The following is a 26,800-nucleotide window of genomic DNA, read 5'->3' on the forward strand; positions in this document are numbered from 1 at the left end:
AGGTACCATCCTCAGAGTTTCTGATGTAGTGGGTCTGGGGTATTACCAGGGGCATCACGAGTTTTCAAGTTCTGCAGGTGATTTTAATGTGCAACCCAGTGTGAGAACCCTGACTTAGAAATTTCTGGTTTACCATGGAAAGTGAGTGGGCTTCATCAGAGAAGCCTGGGGCAATGGAAAACGAATCTGGAAGTTGGCTGGGAACTCACCTAGCTTGGCTGGTTAATGGGAGGCAGCAGGGCTGGGCCAGCAGAGTTAAGGCTGCCCCAGACCAGGTGTGGGGACAGAGTCCCAGAGAGCAGTTTCCAGGCTCTCGACCTCACATGTGAGGTGCTGGCTCGGGTAGTAAATGACCATCAACTGTGATTGGATGGCCATCAGTTGTGACTGGTTGACCATCAGCTGTAACCAGTGGTGGCCCCAGTGAGCCAATTGGCCACTGGTGTGGCTGCCATGACTGCGTTGGTTTGTTAGTTGGATGGCAGGCAGAGAAGTGGACGGCGGATTGCAGATCGTGTGGATCCTACTTTGTGTGTCTCGCCTGGCCGCCAGCGAGAATATAGTGGCATGGCTCCCTTATCTATGGCTCCGTGGGTGTTCCTTTTTGGCCTCACCATATCCTGCGTTCTTATGTGGGGAGCGGGACCAGAGACCCCACATGACACCCCATATGACACCAAGAAAATGGTAGGTGGAGTCCTGGTTCCGTCCAAGGAGTAGCACTGTTTGTTAGGGTTGTAAGGAGAAGGTTGGGCAGGAGGTCAAGCCATGGTTCTAGGAGATGATGAGGCAGGCCTGATTGGTGGGAGGCCTTTACCTCATACCAAGAATACCTACGGATAGGCACCATGATTGTGGAATAGGTATGGTGTGGGGACAGAGCCAGGAGTGCACTTTCCAGGCTCTCGGTCTCACATGGAAAGGTGCTGGCTCGGGTAGTAAATGGCCATCAACTGTGATTGGATGGTCATCAGCTGTGGCTAGTTAGCCGTCAGCTATAACCATTGAGCCATTGGCCACTAATATAACTGTTGTGGTACGCTAGCAGCTAATGATGGTGGCTGGCAAGCAAGGATTGCAGTTAGCACGGTGAATTGCAGTTAGTACGGGGGATTACAGCTAGCAAGCAAGGTGGGTTGGTTGGCAGGCAGAAAAGTGTACAGCAGATTGCGAATCGTGTGGCTACTACTTATTGCCTGTGTCTCCCCCAGCCGCCAGACAGACTGGGGTGCAGGAAGACCCCTTGTTGGGGTACTGGCAGACCCCTTGTTGGGGTACTGGCAGATGTTTGCTCTCTGTGTCTCCAACCAGCCGCCAGCAAGAATATAGTAGTATGACTGCCCTATCTATGGCTCCGTGGGTGATCCCTTTTGGCCTCACCATGTCCTGCGTTCTTATGTGGGGAGTGGAACCAGAGACCCTGCATGACTTATGGACTTTGTAATCACACTGGGCTTCCCATGATGTGCTAGTTCTGGCCTCATGAGCTGCAGAGAAGCAGCCAAGAAGCCCTGTCTCCATGTCCACCACTCCTTCTTCCTCTCTTACCCCCTCCTTTGAATTGTGATTCTGTCTCTTATTAGCTGTAATTTAACTTTTCCAAAGCAAATCACTTCATTTCCCTGTGCCTCAGTCTCTTCACCTGTAACCTGGAGATAATATGTTTTATGTCACAGGTTGTTGTGAGGATATAAGCAAATAATCTATGTTAACTGCACAAACCTAATTAGACACATGACATAGTTACATGGTCAAAATTATTTGTTCCTTCTATTTTTTCTAATATGGCCTTGATCCCTGGCATGTATTGTAAAACAAAAGGCCGGGGCTTATGGGTCCTCTAGGTCTGAACTCAAATCACAATTCAACAACCCATTAGCTGGGTGGTCTTAAGCAAGGTTTCTGCAGGCCTGGGTTTCTGCATCCAAACTGCTGGTTTCGTCAGAGAGTTGTTGTGAATGTAGTATTGCATACATTAAGGGATCTATACAGATGATTCACAGTAGGCGAAACACGAATGGCTAAAACATACAATATGATGTAATAGAAATCAGACAAATATAATTTAAAATCACATAAGATTTGATTCCACACCCATTGAATTGGCAGCATATTAAAAGTCTGATGATATTAAGTTCAGATGAGGATGTAGAACACCGGGAACTCTCTTACACTGCTGGTGGGAATGTGATTTGATACAATCATTTTAGAGAGCAATCTGTATTATCTCTAGTGAGGTCGAAGATGTATAATTAAGCAATGCTATTGCCAGAGCAGTAGCTTTTAGAAATTTTTGTGACTCACAGGAATAAATACATTTTACATTGTAACCCAATACAAACATAAGTGCACATACTCACACATACATATATACCTGAAATAAATGTTTCCTGAAACAATACTTATCCTCACAACATATTGTAAGGGGTAACATATCATGATGGGTAAGAACACGACTCTGAAGCCAGAATCCTAAGTTTAAATTCCAGCTCCACAATTTATTACATTGATCTTGGGCAAGTTACTCAACTTCTCTGTGCTTCAGTTTCCTGTAAAATAGAAACAAACAAAAAAATAAAATACAAACATAGCCTCTCTCTGCTTCAATTTTCTAATATGTAAATTGGGAATAATCCAAAAGACTTACCTCATGAAATTTTTGTGAGGATTAAATGAATTAATACACGTAAGGTAATTAAAAGAGTGCCTGGCAAAAAGTAATTACTAGACACAGGTTAATTGTCACTACATTTGATGCAAGTTGTGCTCTCCGTAAAGCTGGGCTCCCCCTGATGTGCTAGTTCTGGCCTCCTGAGCTGAGGAGAGGAAGCCAAGAAACCTCTGTCCCCATGTCTACACTGCTCCTTCCTCCTCTCTTATCCCCTTCTCTATCACCCCCACATTCTCTTTGGCCCTTGACTTCTGTCTGTTACCAATTTAAACTTCCTATCTTTCTATTCAACATAACTAAATAAAATAGCAAGTTGTCAGGACAACTATCAAAGGGTCCATATAAGAGTTTGGGGCACAGTTTTCTTTACTGTTTCAGTGGTAGTGGATTGAGATTACATCAGTCAGGAACATTTTTCTGCCATCTCTTAGTAATAAGATTTTGATACAGAATCAAAAGAAGTAAAAAGTGGGGCAGCTGGATGGCTCAGTTTTTTGGAACACGAGCTCTCAACAATAAGGTTGCCAGTTCAATTCCCACATGGGATGGTGGGCTGAAACCCCTGTAACTAAAGATTGAAAAAAACAAAACAAAAACGGTGACTGGACTTGGAGCTGAGCTGCACTCTCCACAACTAGATTGAAGGACAATGACTTGGAGCTGATGGGCCCTGGAGAAACACACTGTTCCCCAATATTCCCCAACAAAAAAATTTAAAAAAAGAAGTAAAAAGTGATAACATATTACAACTGCAGTGTGATTTGAGTTTGAATTCCTGTTTCTGCCAGTTATTGGCTATTGCTTATCCTTTCTGCATCTCAGCTTTCTCAACTTTAAATTGGGGATATTCTTTACCCTCCAGGGTTGTGGTGAGATTTAAATGAGGCAATGTATACAAAGGATCTAGCACATCAATAATCTTAAATCAATGGTAAATTTTATCATTAAAGCCTACGATTTAAAAATGTATATAAAGTGTACCTAACTGAAGGAAATATCTGCTCAGCATCCTTCTAAAGTTCAGCTGAATTTTTATTCCATCCCTTTACCCAACAGGGCTTCAGAAGACTCACTTTATTGAATAGGTCAGCTTTCTTATTCAGAAAAAGATCCAATTTTTTGTTTCATGAAAAGTTCCAAAAACCAACCCCATTCTTATCACCAGAATTGAAAGAAGTTGACACAAGTATTTCCTTGGAAATGCTCCCTCTACATATTGGCCCAGATGTATGCTACTGCCCCAAATCACCAGAAGAGGGCACCAACTTTCTTTTCACCCTTATGGTGGAGGGGCAGGTTATAGGTGATTGAAGGACATTTACCAGCCCTTCCTGCTTTAGAAAAAAACAGAATGTGAAAAAAACTAATTGTCGCAGCTAGTTAGCTCAGTTGGTTAGAGTGTAGGGCTCTTAACAACAAGGTTGTGGGCTCAACTCCCCACAACCTTGTGTGAGCTGTGCCCTCCACAACTAGATTGAAACAACTACTTGACTTGGAGCTGATGGGTCCTGGAAAAACACACTTAAATAAATAAAGGTTTACCAACAATAAAAACTAACTGTATAAATTGGACAATTTAGGAGGTGATTATTGTCATGACAAAAGGGGTTCTTGACACAACAAAGTGGGTCGCCACTAGTTGCTTTGGGCAGCAGGAACCCTTACTATGTGATGTGGGTTCACTTTTCAAATTATAATGTGCTGGGTACACTAGTAAAATGCATGACATTTACAAAAGAGTAGACTGTTATCCAATTTTTGGGAGAACGGCTATTGTATAAAGTATACATGTGTAATGGACTCTTTCTTTTACATGATTATAATTTGCATTTCTTTGCAATTGTATTCATTCAACAAATATCTAATTAAGTACGTCCTATGTGATTGTGTTGGATGTTAAGGGTGCAGACTTATAGCCAGACTGCCTGGGTTCAAATTCTAGCTCTACCACTTAACTAGCTTGGCAATTTTGGTCAGTTGAATTAATGTCTGTGCCACAGTTCCCTCTTCAAATAATGAGAATAATAATAGTAATACCATACAGGACTGTTGTGGCAATTAAATGAATTAATGTGTATAATCAGCATACTGTGTTCTAGATACTATACTAGACCCTGGGAGTACAAAAATTAATGTCATAAGTCCTCTGTCTTCAGCACTCCCAGGCACTATGCTAGGCACTGAGGTAGGGTGGGGGACATCAAGATAAAACATAATTTCTATCTCAAGTATATAACAACCTTGATAAGAACATAGAGAGTGAGCATTTCCCCAAACTGACATTTTCTCTGATTATTGTTCTGAGTTCGTGAAAAATTGACCTGTTTTCTAGATATGTTTTGTTTAAAAAATCACTTTCCATAAAATAGAGATTATGCGAATGGAGGTTGGGAGGATGGGTAAAAAGGTGGAAGGGATTAAGATGTACAAATTGCCAGTTATGAAAACAGTCACAGGGATGTAAAGTACAGCATAAGGAATATAGTCAATAATACTGTAATAACTACTGGTATGTATGCTATCAGATGGGTACTGGATTTATCAGGGTGATCATAAGTTATATAAATGTCTAATCACTATATTATACACTTGAAACTAATACAATATTGTATGTCAACTGTAATTGAAAAATAAAAAATATGAAATACAGAGATTATAGTACATTTTTTAGAAATTTTATTAATGTGGTACTAGACTATATCCTTTTACATATATTATCTCATTTTATCTTCATACTTAACTGTGTGAGTTAAGTATTGTTATTCCCATTTAAGGGAATTGAAGATCAGAAAAGAAAACTTACCCAAGGTTATGTAGCTCTCAAATAGTGGAATCTACTGGGATTTGGACGCAAGTCAGGTTGATCTCAAGGCCCCTCTCTTTGTAGTTTGCAGGTTTCTATAAAAGCTGCCAGAGACATCATCAAAATGGTGGCGTGAGGTGAGCCTCTGTAAATCTCTCTTGGAATTTACAACTGATCGAACAACAATAACTCCACAAAGGATGCCCTGCATAGCAGACAGGAAAGATGAAGAGGCCCACTACTCAATTCACCTAAAGGTGGGTTAATCGCATGCGGGGGAGGAGAGAAGGGAGAAGTACAGAGACAGAACCGCGCGGTCTCAAGACGCAGACCTAGCATCCTGCGTCCCTCAGTGCTCCGAGCTCACTGCATCCTGGAATTACCGCAGCTGCGGGAGAGGGAAGAACTAGGACTGCTAGGGCTCCGCTTATGGCCCACAGGGCTGAGGGGGCAGCATATAACACGGCTGAACCCAATGCTCACGGCAGAGACCTCGGAGAAAAGACTGAGGGAAGAAGGCTGAAAATGGTGGTTTAAGCCCTCACTGTCGAGCACAGAACAGAAGCCTTAGGCACTGAGACTAGCTGCCCCCTCCCTACTCTCCCAGAGCTCGTCCCGCCCCCACCTGCCCGGTGCTAGAAGCGGAACAGTAGCAGTGTCAGATCAAAAGAACAGAATATTTGCTCTTCTGAGAACTGTGGACTGCAGACACAGATTCGCAGCCCAACTAGTTCCAGCAAAGGGGAGGATGCTGTGGGAGTAGGACCGGCTGTGGTGGTAGTTGCCTCCATTGCTATGGGCCACCTCTCACAACTCATCCCGCCCCCGCCCCCACCTATCTGGGCAGATCCGTGCATGAATAAACAGAACTGCTGAAACATACGGGCTCTGAATCTGGTGCAGGAAGAGCTCTGGAACTTCAGAAGGTCTCCGCATACCCACAGGGACACTGTGCCCTATGACCCAGGAGAACTATTGACAGAGGAGAAGCCCATCTCCCAGGGAATCCCACCATTGAGTGAGAAGCGGGAATAGTGCAGAGAAAACAGCACTATGCTGTGAGAGAGAAAAAAAGACTACAGTTACAGAGAAAATAAAATATTCTACCAACAAGTATTGGAAAACAAAAGAAAGGCAACTTCCTATCAACTTGTTGCAGTAGCCACTCCTGTAGATGTCTAGGAAGAAAAATAATAAATCAGTAATAGCCATGAATAACCAAGGCAACAAGACAGTTCAGAAAGAAAGTGAAAAGGCTCCAGAAAAGTAACTTAAAGATAAGGAAATATGTGACTTAAATGACAGAGAATTCAAGATTGCAGTTCTGAAAAAACTCAACGAGATGCATGAAAACACAGAAACACAGTTTAATGAACACAAACGCAATCAAAGAACAACATGCGCATTTTACAAAAGAGATTGAAATTTTAAAAAAGAACCAAAGAGAATTTCTGGAGATTAACAACTCAAAAAAGACATGAAGAATGAAATAACAAGCTTAGGTAGTAGAGTTGACCAGATTGAGGAAAGAATCAGTGACATCGAAGATAGAAACCTGGAAATTACACAGATGGAAGAAGAAAAAACTTGAGACTTAAAAGAAATGAAAGAACTCTACAAGAACTTTGTGACTCCATCAGAAAGAGCAATATAAGAATAATGGGCATACCAGAAGGAGAAGAAAGAGAGAAGGGAACAGAGAACATATTCAAACAAATTGTCGATGAGAACTTCCCAAACATGTGGACAGAATTGGATCCTCGAATCCAAGAAGCAAATAGAACACCTAATTACCTCTATCCCAACAGGCCATCTCCAAGGCACATTGTATTGAAGCTGTCTAAAATCAATGACAAAGAGAGAATCCTCAAGGCAGCCAGGGAAAAGAAGACGGTAACCTACAAAGGAAAACCCATTAGATTATCATCAGATTTTTCAGCAGAAACTCTACAAGCAAGGAGGGAGTGGAATCAAATATTCAAATGATTGAAAGAAAGAAATTATGAACCAAGAATAATATATCCAGCAAAGATATCCTTTAGATATGAAGGAGGAATAAAGACATTTCCAGACATGCAGAAGCTGAGGGAATTTGCTAATGCACGACCTACACTACAAGAAATAATAAAGGAGGCTATTCAACACCATCAACAAGGACAATTTGTGGCAAACAAAACATAAAAAGGGGGAGAGTAGAGGCCTGAACCGGAATATGGAAATGGAGAAGTAAGTGTGCTGAAGAAAATGGAATACTCTAAATATCAAACTTTCATTTATGTAAACTTAAGGGTAACCACTCAAAAAAAATCCAGAACTGAAATATATACTGTAATAAAAGAAGAAACTGAGGGAAACATCATAGAATACCACCACACAGAAATAATAGACAACAACAAAAAGGCACAGAAACAATGGAGACACAGCCTTGCCAGAAAACTAAAGATAGAATGACAAGAAATCCTCACATATCAATAATCACCCTAAATGTAAATGGATTGAACTCACCAATAAAAAGGCACAGAGTAGCAGATTGGATCAAAAAACTAAACCCAACCATATGCTGTCTCCAAGAGACACATCTCAGCTACAAGGACAAGCATAGACTCAAAGTGAAAGGGTGGAGATTGACACTCCAAGGAAATGGTACCCAGAGAAAATCAGGTGTAGCTTTACTATCAGATGAAACAGACTTCAGGGTGAAAAAGAAAACAAGAGACAAAGATGGACATTTCACAATGGTAAAAGGGACTATACAACAAGAATACATAAGTCGTCAATATTTACGCCCCCAATCAGGGAGCACCAAAATATACCAAGCAACTACAACAGAACTAAAGGGAAAAATTGACCAAAACAAAATTATTCTAAGGGACTTAAATACATCATTGACAGCTGTGGATAGATCATCCAAACAGAAGATAAAAAACGAAATACCAGCCATAAATGACACATTAGATGAAATGGACATAATTGACATATATAGAGCACTTCATCCTAAAACATCACACTATACATTCTTTTCTAGTGTACTTGGAACATTCTCTAGGATAGACCATATATTGGGACATAAAATCAGCTTCCGCAAATTTAAGAAGATTGAAATCATACCAAGCATATGTTCTAATTACAAGGATTTGAAATTGGATATCAACTGCAAAAAGAAAGGAGGAAAAAACACAAATACATGGAGATTAAACAACATACTTTTTTTTAAATTAAATTTATTGGGGTGACAATTGTTAGTAAATTTACATAGATTTCAGGTGTACAATTATGTATTACATCGTCTATAAATCATTGTGTGTTCACCACTCAGAGTCAGTTCTCCTTCCATCACCATATATTTGATCCCCTTTACCCTCATCTCCCACCCCCCACCCCCTTACCCTCTGGTAACCACTAAATTATTGTCTGTGTCTATGAGTTTTTGTTTCTCATTTGTTTGTCTTGTTCTTTTTGGTTTATATACCACATATCAGTGAAATCATAGGGTTCTCTGCTTTTTCTGTCTGACTTATTTCACTTAGCATTATACTCTCAAGATCCATCCATGTTGTCACAAATGCTCCTATATCATCTTTCCTTAACGCCGAATAGTATTCCATTGAAACAACATACTTTTAAAGAATGACTGGGTCAAAGAAGAAATTAGAGGAGAGATCAAAAAATACATAGAAACAAATGACAATGAAAATACATCCTACCAAAATTTTGGGGATGCAGCGAAAGCAGGTTTAAGAGGGACATTTATATCATTACAGGCCTATCTCAACAAACAAGAAAAATCCCAAATAAATAACCTCATGTTACACCTTACAGAAACTAGAAAAAGAAGAACAAGTGAAACCCAAGGTCAGCAGAAGAAAGGAAATAACAAAAAGCAGAACAGAACTAAATGAAATACAGAACAAAATGACAGTACAAAAAATTAATGTGACAAAGAGCTGGTTCTTTGAAAAGATTAACAAAGTTGACAAACCCTTGGATAGACTCACTAAGATAAAATGAGACAAGACACTAATCAGAAATAAAAACGGGAAGTTATCATGGACAAAACAGAAACACAAAGGATCATCCAAGAATACTATGAAGGTCTATATGCCACCTAATTTAATAACCTAGGAGAAATAAAGTTCTTAGAAACACATAGCTTTCCAAGTCTGAACCATGAAGAACTGGAAAATCTAAACAGACCTATCACCAGTAATGACATTGAATCACTCATCCAAAACCTTCCGAAAAGCAAAAGTCCTGGACCAGATGGCGTCACTAGTGCATTCTACCAAATCTTCAAAGAGGATCTAATACCAATCCTGCTCAAACTCTTCCAAAAAATTGAAGAAGAGACAGTACTCCCTACCTCATTTTATGAGGCCAACATTACCCTGATACCAAAACTTGGGAAGGACAACACACAAAAAAAGAAAACTACAGACCAATATCTCTGATGAATAATGATGCAAAAATCCTAAAGAAATTCTAGCAAATCGAATACAACAATGCATTAAAAGATTATTCATCACGACCAAGTGGGGTTCATCCCCGGGGCACAAGGATGGTTCAACATCCGCAAATCCATCAATGTGATTCTTCACATAAACAAAATAAAGGACAAGAATCATATGGTTATACCAATTGATGCAGAAAAAGCATTTCACAAGATACAACATCCGTTTATGATAAAAACACTTAATAAAATAGGTATTGAAGGAAAATACCTTAGCATAATGAAGTCCATATATGACAATCCCTCAGCTAATCTCATAATTAATGGTGAAAAACTGAAGCCCTTTGCTCTACATTCAGGAACACGACAGGGCTGTCCCCTATCACCTCTTGTTTTCAACATAGTATTGGAAGTCCTTGCCAGAGCAACCAGGCAAGAGAAAGAAATAAAAGGCATCAAAATTGGGAATGAAGTAGTTAAATTATCACTCTTTGCAGATAGCATGATGCTAAATATAGATAACCCTAAAGACTCCACCAAAAAGCTATTGGAAACAGTGAACGAATACAGTAAAGTTGCTGGCTGCAAAATCAACGTACAAAAGTCCATTGCATTTCTATATACTAACAATGAAATCTCAGAAACAGAAATACAAAAAACAATTTCTTTTGCAGTTGCAGCAAAAAGAGTAAAATCCCGAGGTATAAACTTAACCAAGGATGTGGAGGTAAAAGGTGAAAACTATACATTTTTGAAAGAATTTGAAGAAGACACAAAGAAATGGAAAGACTCATGGATTGGAAGAATCAACATAGTTAAAATGGCCATATTACCCAAAGGAATATACAGATTAAATGCAATCCCCACCTAATCACAATGGCGTTTTTTAAAGAAATAGAACAAAAAACCACCAGATCTTTTTGGAACCACAAAAGACCCCGAATAGCCAAAGCAATCTTAAGAAAAAAGAACAATGCTGGAGGTATCACACCCCCTGACTTTAGCTTGTATTAGAGGGCTAAAATAAACTAAACAGCATGGTATTGGCAGAAAAACAAACACATAGACCAATGGAATAGAATTGAGAACCCAGAAATAAAACCACATAAATATGAACAGATAATTTTTGACAAAGAACCTGAAAATGTACAATGGAGGAAAGACAGCGTCTTCAATAAATGGTGCTGGGAGAATTGGAAAGCCATGTGGAAAAGAATGAAAATGGACTGGTATCTGTCACCATGTACCAAAATTAATTCAAAATGCATCAAAGACTTAAGCATAAGACCTGACACAATAAACTGCATAGAAGAAAACCTAGGTGCTAAACTTATGGACCTTGGGTTCAAAGAGCATTTTATGAATTTGACTCCAAAGGCAATGTAAGTAAAAGCTAAAATAAACGAATGGGACTATATGAAACTTAAAAGCTGCACAGCAAAAGAAACGATTGACAAAATAATGAGGCAACCAACTGAATGGGAGAAGGTTTTTGCAAACAGTGCCTCCGACAAGCGTCTAATATCCAAACTACACAAGGAACTCATGAAACTCAACAACAAAAAAACAAACAACCCAATTGAAAAATGGGCAGACGATCTGAAGACATATTTCTCCAAAGAGGACATAAAAATGGCAAGTAGACATATGAAAAAAATGCTCAACATCACTAATCGTCAGAGAAATTCAAATAAAAACCACAATGAGATATCACCTCACCCCAGTCCGAATAGCTGTCATCAACACGGCAAATAGTAACAAGTGTTAGAGAGGCTGTGGAGAAAAAGGAACCCTCATTCACTGTTGGTGGGAATGCAGACTGGTGCAGCTGTTATGGAAGGCAGTGTGGAGGTTCCTCAAAAATTATGAATAGAATTACCATATGACCCAGCAATCCCTCTCCTGGATATCTACCCAAAATTTTGAAAACATTTATCCATAACACATGGGTTCTCCAATGTTCATTGCAGCTTTGTTTACGGAGGCCAAGACATGGAAACAACCAAAATGTCCTTCGATAGATGAATGGATAAAGAAGTTGTGGTATATATACACAATAGAATACTATTTGGCGGTAAGAAAAGATGATATAGGAACATTTGTGACAACATGGATGGATCTTGAGAGTATAATGCTAAGCGAAATAAGTCAGACAGAAAAAGCAGAGAACCCTATGATTTCACTGATATGTGGCATATAAACCAAAAACAACAAAAGGACAAGACAAACAAATGAGAAACAAAATCTCATAGACGCAGACAATAGTTTAGTGGTTACCAGAGGGAAAGGGGGGAGTGGAGGGTGGAAGTTGAGGTAAGCGGGATCAAATATATGGTGATGGAAGGAGAACTGACTTTGGGTGGTGAACACACAATGGGATTTATAGATGATGTCATACAGAATTGTACACCTGAAATCTATGTAATTTTACTAACCATTGTCACCCCAATAAATTAGAAAAAAAGCTGCCAATGATCATTTATCCCCCTTACAAGACTTAGTTTTCCAATGAGGTAATCACACAGAGATTCCTGAATATGACACTAAAATATAAGCTCTGTGAATTCAAGGCTCATGCCTATCTTATTCATTATTATAGGTGCTCAGTAGCATAATTTTGTTGAACAAATGGTTGTAATAGGAGCTGATCATTCTTGCAGGAGTCTAGGGTGATGGGCAGACTCTTGTTTGACTCTTGTTATGTGTCCTCAGCGAAGGTTCTCCTGGGTTTTGAGGTAGAAGAAAATCTGAAAAAAATCACTTTCCCCTGTGCTTTCAACTCCTTTTTTAAAAAAAGTCATTATTGCCTGTAGTAAGTCCTTGTGACTTTTCCATTCTTAGCGATGCCAGAGGCCCCCAGGAAAAGAAAGTATCCCCTTTGCCATGCAAAGGTAGGTATAATCACTGCTCAGAGTACTTGGAACCATTGTGTCAGGCTCCCTAGTTTGAAGACCAGGAAAGATCTAATTCATTTGCAGTTCATTCAGGTCCAGACTGTATGTAGCCAAATTAGCCTTGGGTCATGGACCCTGCACTTAAACATACTCATCAAGCCTCAATGGTGTGCTAAGCATTGTGTTGGGTGTATGATAGTAGAACCCAGTACAACAAGGAAAACATTTGCAAATGTCCTGAGGATGCAAAAGACTCGTGTAGCCAGAGAAGAGAAGGGGGAAAGAGTTCCAGGTAAGGATAATGCGGTAGGTAGGAGTCAGAACATCCATTGCCTTGTAAGGGCTGCTGCTAGCCTTTGTACATCTTTCTAACCATTAAAACAAGAGTGCACAAATTATAAGAAGATACCCCTCTGGGTGGGCACAGCTCTATGCTGTATTTCTGCCCTCACATGCCCCCTTGACAGGGCATCTTTATGTGGTGCACTAACTGATCAGCCGTTTGCAGGTTTTGGCCTTCTCTGTGCTTTAGCCACACTTGCCTTCTGGTTATCTTTCAGTTTTTCCAATAAATTATAGTACCTTTTCCTCAAGGTCTTTTAAGAAATTGTGTTAAATTTATTGGAGTGACATTGGTTAATAATTTTATATGTTTCAAGTAAACTTGCAAACTTTAGCATAAGAGTGCAGAATTTGAACTCTCATCATTGCTTATAGACTATGTCATTCCTAGGCAACCAGAAGAGCATGTTTTCTTTTAGCCAAGTATGCAAATAACAACTAATTTTGATACACTCTGAGCATCCTTTTGGCCTTAGAGACAGCATTAGCTGGTATAACTTTTGGAGTGTACAATTCTATAATGCATTGTCTGTATATTGCATTGTACGATCACCACCCAAAGTCAAGGTCTTTACATATGAGGCCTGACAATTAAGTTTGTGAACTTGTTGCAACAATTCTGCTAACCTTTTTTGATATCAGAAGGATTATTTGTTATGAATCTGTACCAACTGGAGAAACAGTTAACCAAGTTTACTATTTGGAAGTGTTGAAAAGGCTGCATGAAAATGTTAGATGACGTGAACTTTTCGCCAACAATTGATGGCTCTTGCATCACGGCAATGCACCAGCTCACAGGGCACTGCCTGTGAGGGAGTTTTCCACCAGTAAACAAACAACTGCATTGGAACACCCTCCTTCCCTACTTACCTGATCTGGCCCCCAATGGCTTTTTTCTTTACCTGAAGATAAAGGAAATATTGAAAGGAAGACATTTTGATGACATTCAGGACATCAAGGGTCACTCTCTCTAAACAAATCCTTGATACTGTCCTGCTGAGTCAGACAGGGCTAGAAATACCTTTGTCTTACTTTTCACTTCTGATGTCAGGAAGAAAATGCACAGGTTGATGTTTCTTCATTTCTGTATAATCAAGTTATCAGTAAACCATTGACCATATTTTCATTTTCTGGCCTGCCTCCTTCTGGTCCCAGTAGCCGCTTGTATTTTTTTCCATTTGATACTAAAGCAAATGACTAGGTAATTGACTTTCTACATTAGAGATAGGAGGACTGTCTTTCCCCTGAAAGTCCTACAGAGACTGGTTGCAGAAGTATAATTCATTTTCTATTATATGTCAGTTTCCCAGGTGTTGGGCATGGCTGAATACCAATGGAGCCTGGACCAGAACAACTTACTACAAAGAAGACATTTTGGATACCTGGGGCAGAAGAGAAGGAAATTAAGAGTCGTCTCTTCAAAGACTCAGCAGCTATTCTCCTGCCCTGCAAGTCTACAAACCCTGCCCTCATCTCAAAAGCCAGTGTGGGTGAACGTGGTCAAAAGGTACAAAGTTCCAGTTATAAAATAAATAAGTCCTGGGGATGTAATGTACAGCATAGTGACTATAGTTGATAATACTGTATTGTATATTTGAAAGTTGCTAAGAGAGTAGATCTTTAAAGTTCTAATCACAAAAAAATACTGTAACTATGTGTGTTGATGTATGTTAACTAGACTTATGGTGGTCATTTCACAAAAAAAAAAAAAATATATATATATATATATATATATATATATATATATATATATATATATGTAATTACTATATTGTATACCTGAAATAATATAATGTTATATGTCAGTTATATCTCAATTTAAAAAAAAACAATGTAGAGTTTGGTATTAAAAAGGAAAAAGTAATGAATGCCAACTATAATTTTATGTGTGTGATGTGATGGCTGGGTGTGAGGTCGGAGGGATGGTGGGTGGGGGGAGGGGGGTTCACAGTGTGAGGGATGTAGATGGTGGGCGTCTAAGTATTACCTTGTCTTGTACACCTGAAACTAATAAAAAAATAATAATAAAAATAAATAAATAAATAAAATATATATATAAAAAAATAAAACATCAAAAAAAAAAAAGGAAAAAGAACTTGGACCTAAGGCAAGCACTTGAGACCAACAATGGGGGCCATAATGGATTTTTTTTAGAACAGTCACTCTCTCTAAACAAATCCTTGATACTGTCCTGCTGAGTCAGAAAGGGCTATAAATACCTTTGTCTTGCTTTTCACTTCTGATGTCAGGCATAAAATGCACAAATTAATGTTTCATAGGGGTGCATATATCTCTTCGAATTAATGTTTTGGATTTCTTCGGATAAATACACAGAAGTGGAATTGTTGGGTCATAAAGTAATTCTATTTTCAATTTTTTGAGGAACCTCCAAACCAACAAATTAACAAATATTTTAAATTGTAATGGAGCGTTGTGAAGGAAAATTATGGGCCTCCCTAGGATCACAATCCAGCAGGAGATGAAGGTCAGAGGGAAGATCCACCTTAATTAGATGGGTCCAGGAAGGTCCACCCAGAGAAGTGATGTTTAAGTTGAGACATAAAGGTTAAGCAGGTGTTCACTAGGTAAAGATTTGGGAAAGGAAGGAAGGAAGGAAGGAAGGAAGGAAGGAAGGAAGGAAGGAAGGAAGGAAGGAAGGAAGGAAGGAAGGAAGGAGGGAAGGAGGGAGGGAGGGAGGGAGGGAGGGAGGGAGGGAAGGAAGGAAGGAAGGAAGGAAGGAAGGAAGGAAGGAAGGAAGGAAGGAAGGAAGGAAGGAAGGAAAGAAAACCCAGGTGTCCTCAAGGAATTGGAAAAAAGAGTTTGGCATGAGCACAGAACATAAGATAAGGCTGGAGAATTTGACAGGGGTCAAACCATGCAGTAGCCATTTAGACTATATCAATCATTTTGTATTTGGGAGAGGAAGAATTCAAGAATAATTCCATTTTGGTATGCTCCACTGGAGGAATGGTGATCCTTGTTACTGAGTTCCAGAGCACTGGAAGAAGAGCAAGTTTGATAAGAGGGGAGATACTGAGTTTGATTCTTGATATTGTGATTTCAAATGCATGCCATATAAGAGATTGGATATGCTGTTTTGAAGTTCAGAAGCTACGTCTAGAAATACAGAACTGGGAGTTGTTGGCATAACATGATTATTGAAGACTTGGAATTGGTTGAGTTCATCTAGAGAAGAAAGTACAGAGTGAAAAAATGAGAAGGCCTAGGCTGAAACTTAGATGATTCCAACGTTTAAAGACTGAGTAGAGGTAAGAAGGCCAAAGAGGCAGGAGGAGAATCAAGAGGATGCTGAGCCCAGAAGCTAAAGAAGGACAATGTTCCAAGAAGTAAATGATGAAACTGTATTGAATTATGCACAGAAGTGTAGAATATGAGAACAAACAAGTAATCGTTGGCTTTGGCATCAAGGTCTTTGATAGTGAGACCTTAGTGAGAGCTGTGTTTGGTGAAGTAGTGGCAGCACTAATCTGATTCTTTTGGGAGTGAATAGGAGGTAAGCCAATGGAAAATTAAGACTAGGAAATGCTTTCAGAAGAGTGGTTGTAAAGGAGAGAAAAGAAACAAACTAGTAGCTAGAGGAATGTGTGATATCCAGGAAGATTTTTTTTTTGCAACAGCTTTATTGAGATATAATTTATGTATCATAAAATTCACCCATTTAAAGTATACAGTTCAGTGGTTTTTTAGTATAATCCAGAGTTGTAACCATCACCACTATCTAATTTTAGGACATTTCACTACTGCAAAAAGAAACCCATACCAATTAGCAGTCACTCCTCATTGCCCCCTCCGTCCAGCCTCTTGACAACCACTAACCTATTCTGGACATTTCAAATAAATGGAATGATAACGTGTGGCAGGAAGATTTTTTTTAATGGGCGAAACTTATAAGTGCTGATGGAAAGTGTCATGTACCAACTCTATTTTTCAGGCTCCAAAGATCAGAAATTAGTCAAGGTCAGGCTGAAGATAGAATGTATGGGCCACTGCCAACCAAAGCAGATTCTCTTGGGGTATCTGAATCAGACCCAACTGCACTGCTCTCAGTTGCTTTTAAATAAGCTATATGTTAGTTTCTCTGATGGCTGCTAAAGAAACAGGGATTTTATTGTAACTTTTATAGGCTAAGGCTGTGTTTTTCACTTTGATGATATCTTGAAGCTGTCTTTAGTTTTGTTCAACATCATCCAAACTATGACTACTTGAGTAACCTTTCTAAAACACACATCTGATCGTGCTTAACATGTTTCAGCTGTTCTCTACTATCTTCAAGATAAAGTTCCACACTGCTCAGAATGACAAGCAAGGCTGTCATTCTGATCTATCTGTATCTATCTGATCTGATCTATCTGATCTAAATTTCTCAGGCCTCATCTATATTTACATGCACATTTGCATCCTACACCCCATTTAAGCCAGAGTACTAACAGTTCTTTGAACCAGTCAAGCTCTTCCTTAATTTTCCCTGCCTTTTCTCATGCTGTTCCTCTTGACTAGAATGCCTTCACCTGAGGTGCTCAACAAAAAAACGTTAAGTACATGAGTGAATTAATGAATGAATTTACTTCAATTTTCTTGACCATTTTTGATATGGGATACGGTGCTGTACATGGTAATGAGTGGGGTATTTATTTGGAGAAGTTGGAGGATTTTCACGTGGTAGGATTTCAGGGAATCATTTAGATCCTCACTGCATTAAAACCTTACTCCTGTTAGCCTATCACTGGACCTTATCCCATGAGAGTTTCATTTTCTTGAGTAAGGGGTTGGTGTTAGTGGAAGTCTTTCAGGGAGAGAGGAGTGTTAAAAAGGAAAGGGGGCCAGAGAGAGAAATTGCAAGTAGGAGGCAGCTGGCGGGAAACAACTAACAGTACCTCTTTGCCTAGAACTGATGTTGTGATGGCACTGGAGCAGAAAAAAGCCAATCTGAAATATAACCCAGTGCAGGGGAAAGATTGATTTAGAGTTTAAAACCCACTTTGGGCAATTTTTAATCATGCTGTTGTTGAACTAAAAGGAAGATTAGGTTCACTTATATCCCCCATCCCAGATGCCTAACATAGAGAACTAAGTGGAATACAGCAGGAGGTTTGGGCCATATCCAAAGATAGATCATTTCCAGTAGAGCCCTTTGGGTCTGAGAAGGAGGAGGATGGGCTCCCTAGCAGAGTCAAGTCCATATGACAAACAGCTCCAGAAAAATCCCAGGCTTTTCATAGTCACGTGTAGGGACAGGAGAGACCTGGCTCACAGATATCACAAACCTGGTGAACAAGCCAAGATACCTACCTCCTCTTCCGGCTACTTTCAGGCCTACCCATAATGAAATCAAACCCACTCAACCTGCTGGGCTTTTCCAGGATGTCTAGGATTGGTGTTTCTGGGAGTCAAGTATCCCAGGTCAAAAGATTTATACTCTTTTACAAAAACTTGGACTAGAACAGGAGTTAGGAAATAAGAAAATTAAAATCCACTGTACTTTCCCTCCATACGCTGCTCCCTGTCAACTACTAAGCATAACTCCCTTCCATTGGACAATGTTATTAGTTCTTTGAGGAAAAAGGGAACTGGAGAATTAGATAGAAGACAAAGCTTGGAATTGAAAAATAAATTTAAAAATGTTGTATGTCAACTAAAATAAACTTTTTAAAAGACAAAGTTTGGGGAAACATAGGATACGGATGAGCATTATGGGCCTGCTTTAATATAGGTCCCAAAGAGTGGATGGCCTCACTTTATTCAAATTCCATATTTGTCAACTTATTAGGTACATGACCTTGTAAAACTCCCTCACTGAGCCTGTTTACCAACCTATAAAATGAAGTTTATAGTGCCGATTTTGCCCATATGAGGATTGAACACTTGGCACCTAGTAGGTAGATAATCAATGCTAATTTTCCCTGTTTGTGGAAACAATAGATTGGTAGGTGAATCTTGTCCTGAGGAACAAGGATTTTGAAATCCTAAGGTATGGGTTGAGCAGAAAGGGCTTGGATAAGTAGTCAGATATTATAGATGGGTTATGTGGGGGGGGGTTATTGGATGGATGAAGTACAACTGTAGGTGGGACCTGTTACCTGGGTACTTTATAAATGGGTAAGCAGAGTTTGGTGATAATATGAAAGTAGACTATATAACAGGGCCTGCAATACCATAAAATCAGGGCTTCTTACCCTGTCTGGCTCAACTCCCCACTTATTGTGTTGTCGTTTATAATAGCTACTCTGTTTTCCCAATTCTTTTTTTTTTTAATTTATTGGAGCGACAATTGTTAGTGAAATTACATAGATTTCAGGAGTACAATTCTGTATTACATCATCTATCCCACTGTGTGTTCCCACTGTGTGTTCACCACCCAGAATCAGTTCTCCTTCCATCACATATAATTGATCCCCCTTACCCTCATCTCCCAACCCACACCCCCCTTGCCCTCTGGTAACCACTAAACTATTGTCTGTGTCTATGAATTTTTGTTTCTCGTTTGTTTGTCTTGTTCTTTTGTTGTTTTTGGTTTATATACCACATATCAGTGAAATCATAGGGTTCTCCACTTTTTCTGTCTGACTTATTTCGCTTAGAATTATACTCTCAAGATCCATCCATGTTGTCACAAATGTTCCTATATCATCTTTTCTTAACGCCGAATAGTATTCCATTGTGTATATGTACCACAACTTGTTTATCCATTCATCTATCGAAGGACATTTTGGTTGTTTCCATGTCTTGGCCACTGTAAACAAAGCTGCAATGAACATTGGAGCACACATGTCTTTATGGATAAATATTTTCAAATTTTTTTGGGTAGATACCCAGGAGAGGGAATGCTGGTTCATATGGTAATTCTATTTGTAATTTTTTGAGGAACCTCCACACTGCCTTCCATAAGGGCTGCACCAGTCTGCATTCCCACCAACAGTGTATGAGGGTTCCTTTTTCTCCACAGCCTCTCCAACACTTGTTACTATTTGTCTTGATGATAGCCATTCTGACAGAGGTGAGGTGATATCTCATTGTGGTTTTTATTTGCATTTCTCTGATGATTAGTGATGTTGAGCATTTTTTTCATATGTCTATTTGCCACTTATGTGACCTCTTTGGAGAAATGTCTCTTCAGGTAGTCTGTCCATTTTTCAATTGGGTTGTTTGTTTTCTTGTTGTTGAGTTTCATGAGTTCCTTGTATATTTTGGATATTAGCCCCTTATCAGAGGCACTGTTTGCAAAAATGTTCTCCCATTCAGTTGGTTACCTCTTTATGTTGTTGATGGTTTCTTTTGCTCTGCAGAAGCTTTTTAGTTTCATATAGTCCCATTCTTTTATTTAACTTTTACTTCCATTGCTTTTGGAGTCAAATTCATAAAATGCTCTTTGAACCCAAGGTCCATAAGATTAGTACCTATGTTTTCTTCTATGCAGTTTATTGTGTCAGGTATTATGCTTAAGTCTTTCATCCATTTTGAATTAATTTTGGTACATGGTGACAGATAGCAGTCCACTTTCATTCTTTTGCATGTGGCTATCCAATTCTCCCAGCACCATTTATTGAAGAAGCTGTCTTTCCTCCATTGTATGTTTTTAGCTTCTTTGTCAAAAATTATCTGTCCATATTTATGTGGTTTTATTTCTGTGTTCTCAATTCAATTCCATTGGTCTATGTGTCTGTTTTTCTGCCAATACCATGCTGTTTTGATTATTGTAGCCCTGTAGTAAAAGCTAAAGTCAGGCAGTGTGATACCTCCAGTATTGTTCTTTTTTCATAAGATTGCTTTGGCTATTCGACGTCTCTTGTGGTTCCAAACAAATCTGATGATTTTTTTGTTCTATATCTTTAAAAAACGCCATTGGGATTTTGATGGGGATTGCATTAAATCTGTATATTGCTTTGGGTAATATGGCCATTTTAACTGTGCTGATTCTTCGAATCCATGAGCACGGAGTGTCTTTCCATTTCTTTGTGTCTTCTTCAAATAGTTTCAAAAAGTCTTATAGTTTTCAGTTTATAGGTCCTTCACATCCTTGGTTAAGTTTATTCCTAGGTATTTTATTCTTTTTGCTGCAATTACAAAAGGAATTTTTTTTGTATTTCTTTTTGTGAGATTTCATTGTTAGTATATAGGAAAGCAATGGACTTTTGTACGTTGATTTTGTAGCCAGCAACTTTACTGTATTCGTTGATTGTTTCTAATAGCTTTTTGGTGGAGTCTTTAGGGTTTTCTATATATAGCATCATGTCATCTGCAAAGAGTGATCATTTAACTTCTTCGTTCCCAATTTGGATGCCTTTTATTTCTTTCTCTTGCCTGATTGCTCTGGCATGAACTTCCAACACTATGTTGAAAAGCAGAGGTGATAGGGGACAGCCCTTTTGTGTTCCTGAATGTAGAGCAAAGGGCTTCAGTTTTTCACCATTAATTATGAGATTAGCTGAGGGCTTGTCATATATGGCCTTTATTATGTTAAGGTACTTTCCTTTTATACCTATTTTATTAAGTGCTTTAATAAAAATGGATGTTGCATCTTGTCAAATGCTTTTTCTGCATCAATTGATATAATCATATGATTTTTGTCCTTTATTTTGATTATGTGATGTATCACATTGATGGATTTGTGGATGTTGAACCATCCTTGTGCCCCGGGGATGAACTCCACTTGGTAGTGATGAACAATCTTTTAATGCATTGTTGTATTCGATTGGCTAGAATTTTGTTTAGGATTTTTGCATCTCTATTCATCAGAGACATTGGTCTGTAGTTTTCTTTTTTTGCGTTGTCCTCACCAGGTTTGGTATCAGTGTAATGTTGGCCTCATAAAATGAGTTAGGGAGTACTTTCTCTTCTTCAATTTTTTGGAAGAGTTTGAGCAGGATTGGTATTAGATCCTCTTTGAATGTTTGGTAGAATTCACTAGTGAAGCCATCTGGTCCCAGACTTTTGCTTTTGGGAAGGTTTTGGATGACTGATTCAATGTCGTTACTGATGATCGGTCTGTTTAGATTTTCCAGTCTTCATGGTTCAGACTAGGAAGGCTATATGTTTATGTGAACTTGTCCATTTCTTCTAGGTTATTGAATTTAGTGGCATATAGTCCTTCATAGTATTCTTGGATGATCCTTTGTGTTTCTGTTTTGTCCGTGATAACTTCCCCATTTTTATTTCTGATTTTGTTAATTAGTGTCTTGTCTCTTTTTATCTTAGTGAGTCTAGCCAAGAGTTTGTCAATTTTGTTAATCTTTTCAAAGAACCAGCTGTTTGTCACATTAATTTTTTGTATTGTCATTTTGTTCTCTATTTCATTTAGTTCTGTTCTGATTTTTGTTATTTCCTTTCTTCTCCTTCCTTGGGTTTTACTTGTTCTTCTTTTTCTAGTTTCTGTAAGGTGTAACATGAGGTTATTTATTTGGGATTTTTCTTGTTTGTTGAGATAGGCCTGTAATGATATAAATGTCCCTCTTAAAACTGCTTTCGCTGCATCCCCAAAATTTTGGTAGGATGTATTTTCATTGTCATTTGTTTCTATGTATCTTTTGATCTCTCCTCTACTTTTTTCTTTGACCCAGTCTTTCTTTAAAATTATGTTGTTTAATCTCCATGTAATTGTGTTTTTTCCTGCTTTCTTTTTGCAGTTTATACCCAATTTCAAATCCTTGTGATCAGAGAATATGCTTGGTATGATTTCAATCCTCTTAAATTTGGGGAGGCTGATTTTATGTCCCAATTTATGGTCTATCCTTGAGAATGTTCCATGTATACTCAAAAAGAATGTAAGTCTGATGTTTAAGTATGAAGTATTCTATATATGTCAATTATTTCCATTTCATCTAATGTGTCATTTAGGGCTGCTATTTCGTTATTCATTTTCTGTTTGGATGATCTATCCATAGCTGTCAATGATGAATTTAAGTCCCCTAGTATAATTGTGCTTTGGTCAATTTCTCCCTTGAGTTCTGTTAGTAGTTTCATGGTGTATTTTGGTGCTCCCTGATTGGGGGCATAAATATTGATGACTGTTATGTCTCCTTGTTGTATAGTCCCCTTTACTATTATGAAATGTCCATCTTTGTCTCTTATTATCTTTTTCACCCTGAAGTTTTTTTCATCTGATATCATTATGGCTACACCTGATTTCTCTGGGTACAGTTTGCTTGGAGTGTCAATTTCCACCCTTTCACTTTGAGTCTATGCTTGTCCTTGTAGCTGGTTGGGTTTTGTTTTTGATGCAATCTGCTTCTCTGTGCCTTTTTTTTTTTTTAATTGATGAGTTCAGTCCATTTCCATTTAGGATGATTATTGATATGTGAGGATTTCGTGTCATTCTATCTTTAGTTTTCTGGTAAGGCTGTGTCCCATTGTTTCTTTGCCTTTTTGTTGTTGTCTATTATTTCTGTGTGGTGGTATTTTGTTTCGCTCTGTTACTTCTTTTATTACAGTACATATTTCAATTGTGGATTTTTTTTGAGTGTTTACCCTTAACTTTATGTAAAAGAACGTTTGATATTTAGAGTATTCCATTTTCTTCAGCATGCTTACTTTCTCCATTCCCATGTTCCGGTTCAGGCCTTTACTCTTTCCGTTTTTATGTTTTGGTTACCACAAATTGTCCCTGTTGATGGTGGTCCAATAGCCTCCTTTAGTATTTCCTGTAGTGCAGGTCGTGTCTTAGAAAATTCCCTCAGCTTCTGTATGTCTTGAAAGGTCTTTATTCCTCCTTTATATCTAAAGGATATCTTTGCTGGATATATTATTCTTGGCTCATAATTTCTCTCTTTCAATAGTTTGAATATTTGGTTCCACTCCCTCCTGGCTTGTAGAGTTTCTCCTGAAAAATCTGATGATAATCTAATGGGTTTTCTTTTGTAGGTTACCGTCTTCTTTTCCCTGGCTGCCTTGGGGATTCTTTTTTTGTCGTTGATTTTAGACAGCTTCAATACAATGTGCTTTTGAGAAGGCCTGTTGGGATTGAGGTAATTAGGTGTTCTATTTGTTTCTTGAATTCGAGGATCCAGTTCTGTCCACAAGTTTGGGAAGTTCTCATCGACAATTTGTTTGAATATGTTCTCTGTTCTCTTCTTTCTTTCTTCTCCTTCTGGTATTCCCATTATTCTTATATTGCTCTTTCTGATGGAGTCAGAAAGTTCTTGTAGAGTTCTTTCATTTCTTTTAAATCTCAAGTCTTTTTTTTCTTCCATCTCTGTAATTTCCAGGTTTCTATATTTGATGTCACTGATTCTTTCCTCCATCTGGTCAACTCTACTACCTAAGCTGGTTATTTCATTCTTCATTTCTTCTATTGTGTTCTTAATCTCCAGAAATTCTCTTTTGTTCTCTTTTAAAATTTCAGTCTCTTTCGTAAAATCCTCATGTTGTTCTTTGATTGTCTTTCGGAGTTCCTTAAACTGCCTGTCAGTGTTTTCTTGCATCTTGTTGAGTGTTTCCAGAACTGCAATCTTGAATTCTCTGTCGTTTAAGTCACATATTTCCATATCTTTAAGTTCCTTTTCTGGAGACTTTTCACTTACTTTCTGAGCTGTCTTTTGCCTTGGTTTCCCATGGCAATTACTGATTTATTATTTCTCTTCCTACACATCTATTGGAGTGGCTTCTGCAATAGGTGGATTGGAAGGGGTGTTTTTTTTGTTTTCCAGTACTTATTGATAGCATGTTTTATTTTCTCTCTGACTGCAGCTTTCTTTTCTCTGTCACATGGTAGTGCTATGTTTTCTCTGCACTATTCCAGCTTCTCACACAATGGGGGGATTCCCTGGGATACGGGCTTCACCTCTCTTAATTGTTCGCCTGGGTCACAGTGCGCAGTGTCGGGGGGGTATGCATAGAGCTTTTGAATTTCGAAAGCTCTTCCTTCACCAGATTCGGAGCCCATATGTTTCAGCAGATCTATTTACTCCTGCAGGGGTCTGCCCATCTAAGTGGGATCAGGAGTGGGGTGAGTTGTGAGAAGTGACCCAGAGCAATGGCGGTGACCACCATCACAGCGGGTCCTGCTTGCACAGCTCCTTCCCCTTTGCCGGAAGTGGTTGGGCTGCGATTCTGTGTCTGCATTCCACAGTTCTCAGAACAGTAATACTCTGTTCTTTTGATCTGACACTGCTACTTTTCTGCTTCTAGCAACGGTCATTGGGGGCAGGGCGAGCTCTGGGAGGGTAGGGAGGGGGCGGTAGTCTCATTGCCTTAGGCTTCCGTTCTCTGCTCGGCAATGAGGGTTTAAACCACCGTTTTCAGCCTTCTTCCCTCAGTCTTTTCTCTGAGATCTCTGCCCGGAGCGTTGGGTTCAGTCGTGTTATATGCTGCCCCATTCAGCCTTGTGGGCCATAAGCCAAGCCCTAGCAGTTCGAGTTCTTCCCTCTCCCGCAGCTTCAGTAGTTCTGGGATGCAGCGAGCTTGGAGCACTGTGCTAGGTCTCTGTTGCGCGGCTCAGTCACCTTACTTCTTCCTTCCCTCCTCCTCTGCTCAGGCAATTCGCCCACCTTTACGTGAATTCAGTAGTGGGTCTCTTCGTGTTGCCTGTCTGCTGTGCAAGGCGTCCTTTGTGGAATTATTGTTGTTCGATTAGTTGTAAATCCCGGGAAGCTTTACAGAGGTTCACTTCATGTTTCCATTTTGATCTGTTAGTGTATTCTTTGTACCTCTATTCATAGGTATTAATCTTTTTAACATATTTCATACACATATTTCCTTACTGTTTATTTTTTACTCTTTAGTTTAGTTTTTTTACTGTGTAGAGAAGATTTTAAATATGTAGTAAATCCTATTGATCTCTGTGTTTGTAATTTTAGGAACTGAATAAATGAAAGTTAAAATTATCCCAAAGAACATCCAAAAGATTTTCCTATTCATTTCTTCAAAGTTTCTTATGACTGAGTTTTTATTGTTTATTTTTTAATATATCTTGAGTTTACTTTGTGTATACCATAGGATATGAATCTAAAATTTTCGTTCCTTATAAATAATTATTGTAATACCACTAATTAAATATTCTTTCCGTACCTCCATTGGTATGTATTTCTCACTTCATCATATAGGCAATTATTATAATAATTGTTAATACAGTAATAAGTATTAGACATATTTATGTTATATTGACTTTTATTTGTATGAGCACCACCACCTTTCCATTATTGTTACTTTGTAAAAGGTTTTAATATCCTGTGGGGAGCCTACTTCTCCCCATTGACTTCCCAGAACTTTCTTTGATATTATTTTCTGCTTATTTCCTCAGTAATATTTTAGAAGTCATCCAGAGTAATAAAGATTAGGACATGGTTCCAGTGCTTTCTTCTATGTTGTTCTTCCTCCAGGTACTCAATAACATTTGTGGAATAAATAAGAGAAAAAAGAAAGTATACGGCATTGTGTTTGATTGCTGGAAGATACCAAGGTAAAAGCAAGTTTATATCTGCTTCCCCCAAACCCCTGACACTTTCAAAAGACATTTGGAATCTAAACTGTGTATTTGACAAGTTCTACTCTCATTTTGGAGGATTACTGTTTGATTATGCACTCAACAAATACTTGTTGAGCACCTAATATATCCCAAACATTGTTCTGGGCACTGGGGATAGAGCAAATGAACAAAAGAGACAAATAAAATACACAAATGGGTATATTAT

At 38.7% G+C, this 26,800-nt stretch overlaps 1 protein-coding gene across 1 annotated transcript in view; it reads left to right on the top strand.

The window, feature by feature from the left end:
* The window catches only part of LOC308494951 (uncharacterized protein), a gene marked incomplete at its 5' end in the record, with an annotated part of 161,258 nt that extends 134,690 nt beyond the window's left edge, over positions 1 to 26,568 (top strand). Inside the window, 3 exons of the transcript XR_013992966.1 lie at positions 5,559 to 5,731; positions 14,460 to 14,664; positions 26,489 to 26,568. The remainder of the gene's footprint in view (positions 1 to 5,558; positions 5,732 to 14,459; positions 14,665 to 26,488) is intronic.
* Between the last annotated feature and the right edge of the window lie 232 nt (positions 26,569 to 26,800).

Source organism: Rhinolophus hipposideros (genome assembly GCF_964194185.1).
Source record: "Rhinolophus hipposideros genome assembly, chromosome: X".
In the NCBI taxonomy this organism is placed as follows: Eukaryota; Metazoa; Chordata; class Mammalia; order Chiroptera; family Rhinolophidae; genus Rhinolophus; species Rhinolophus hipposideros.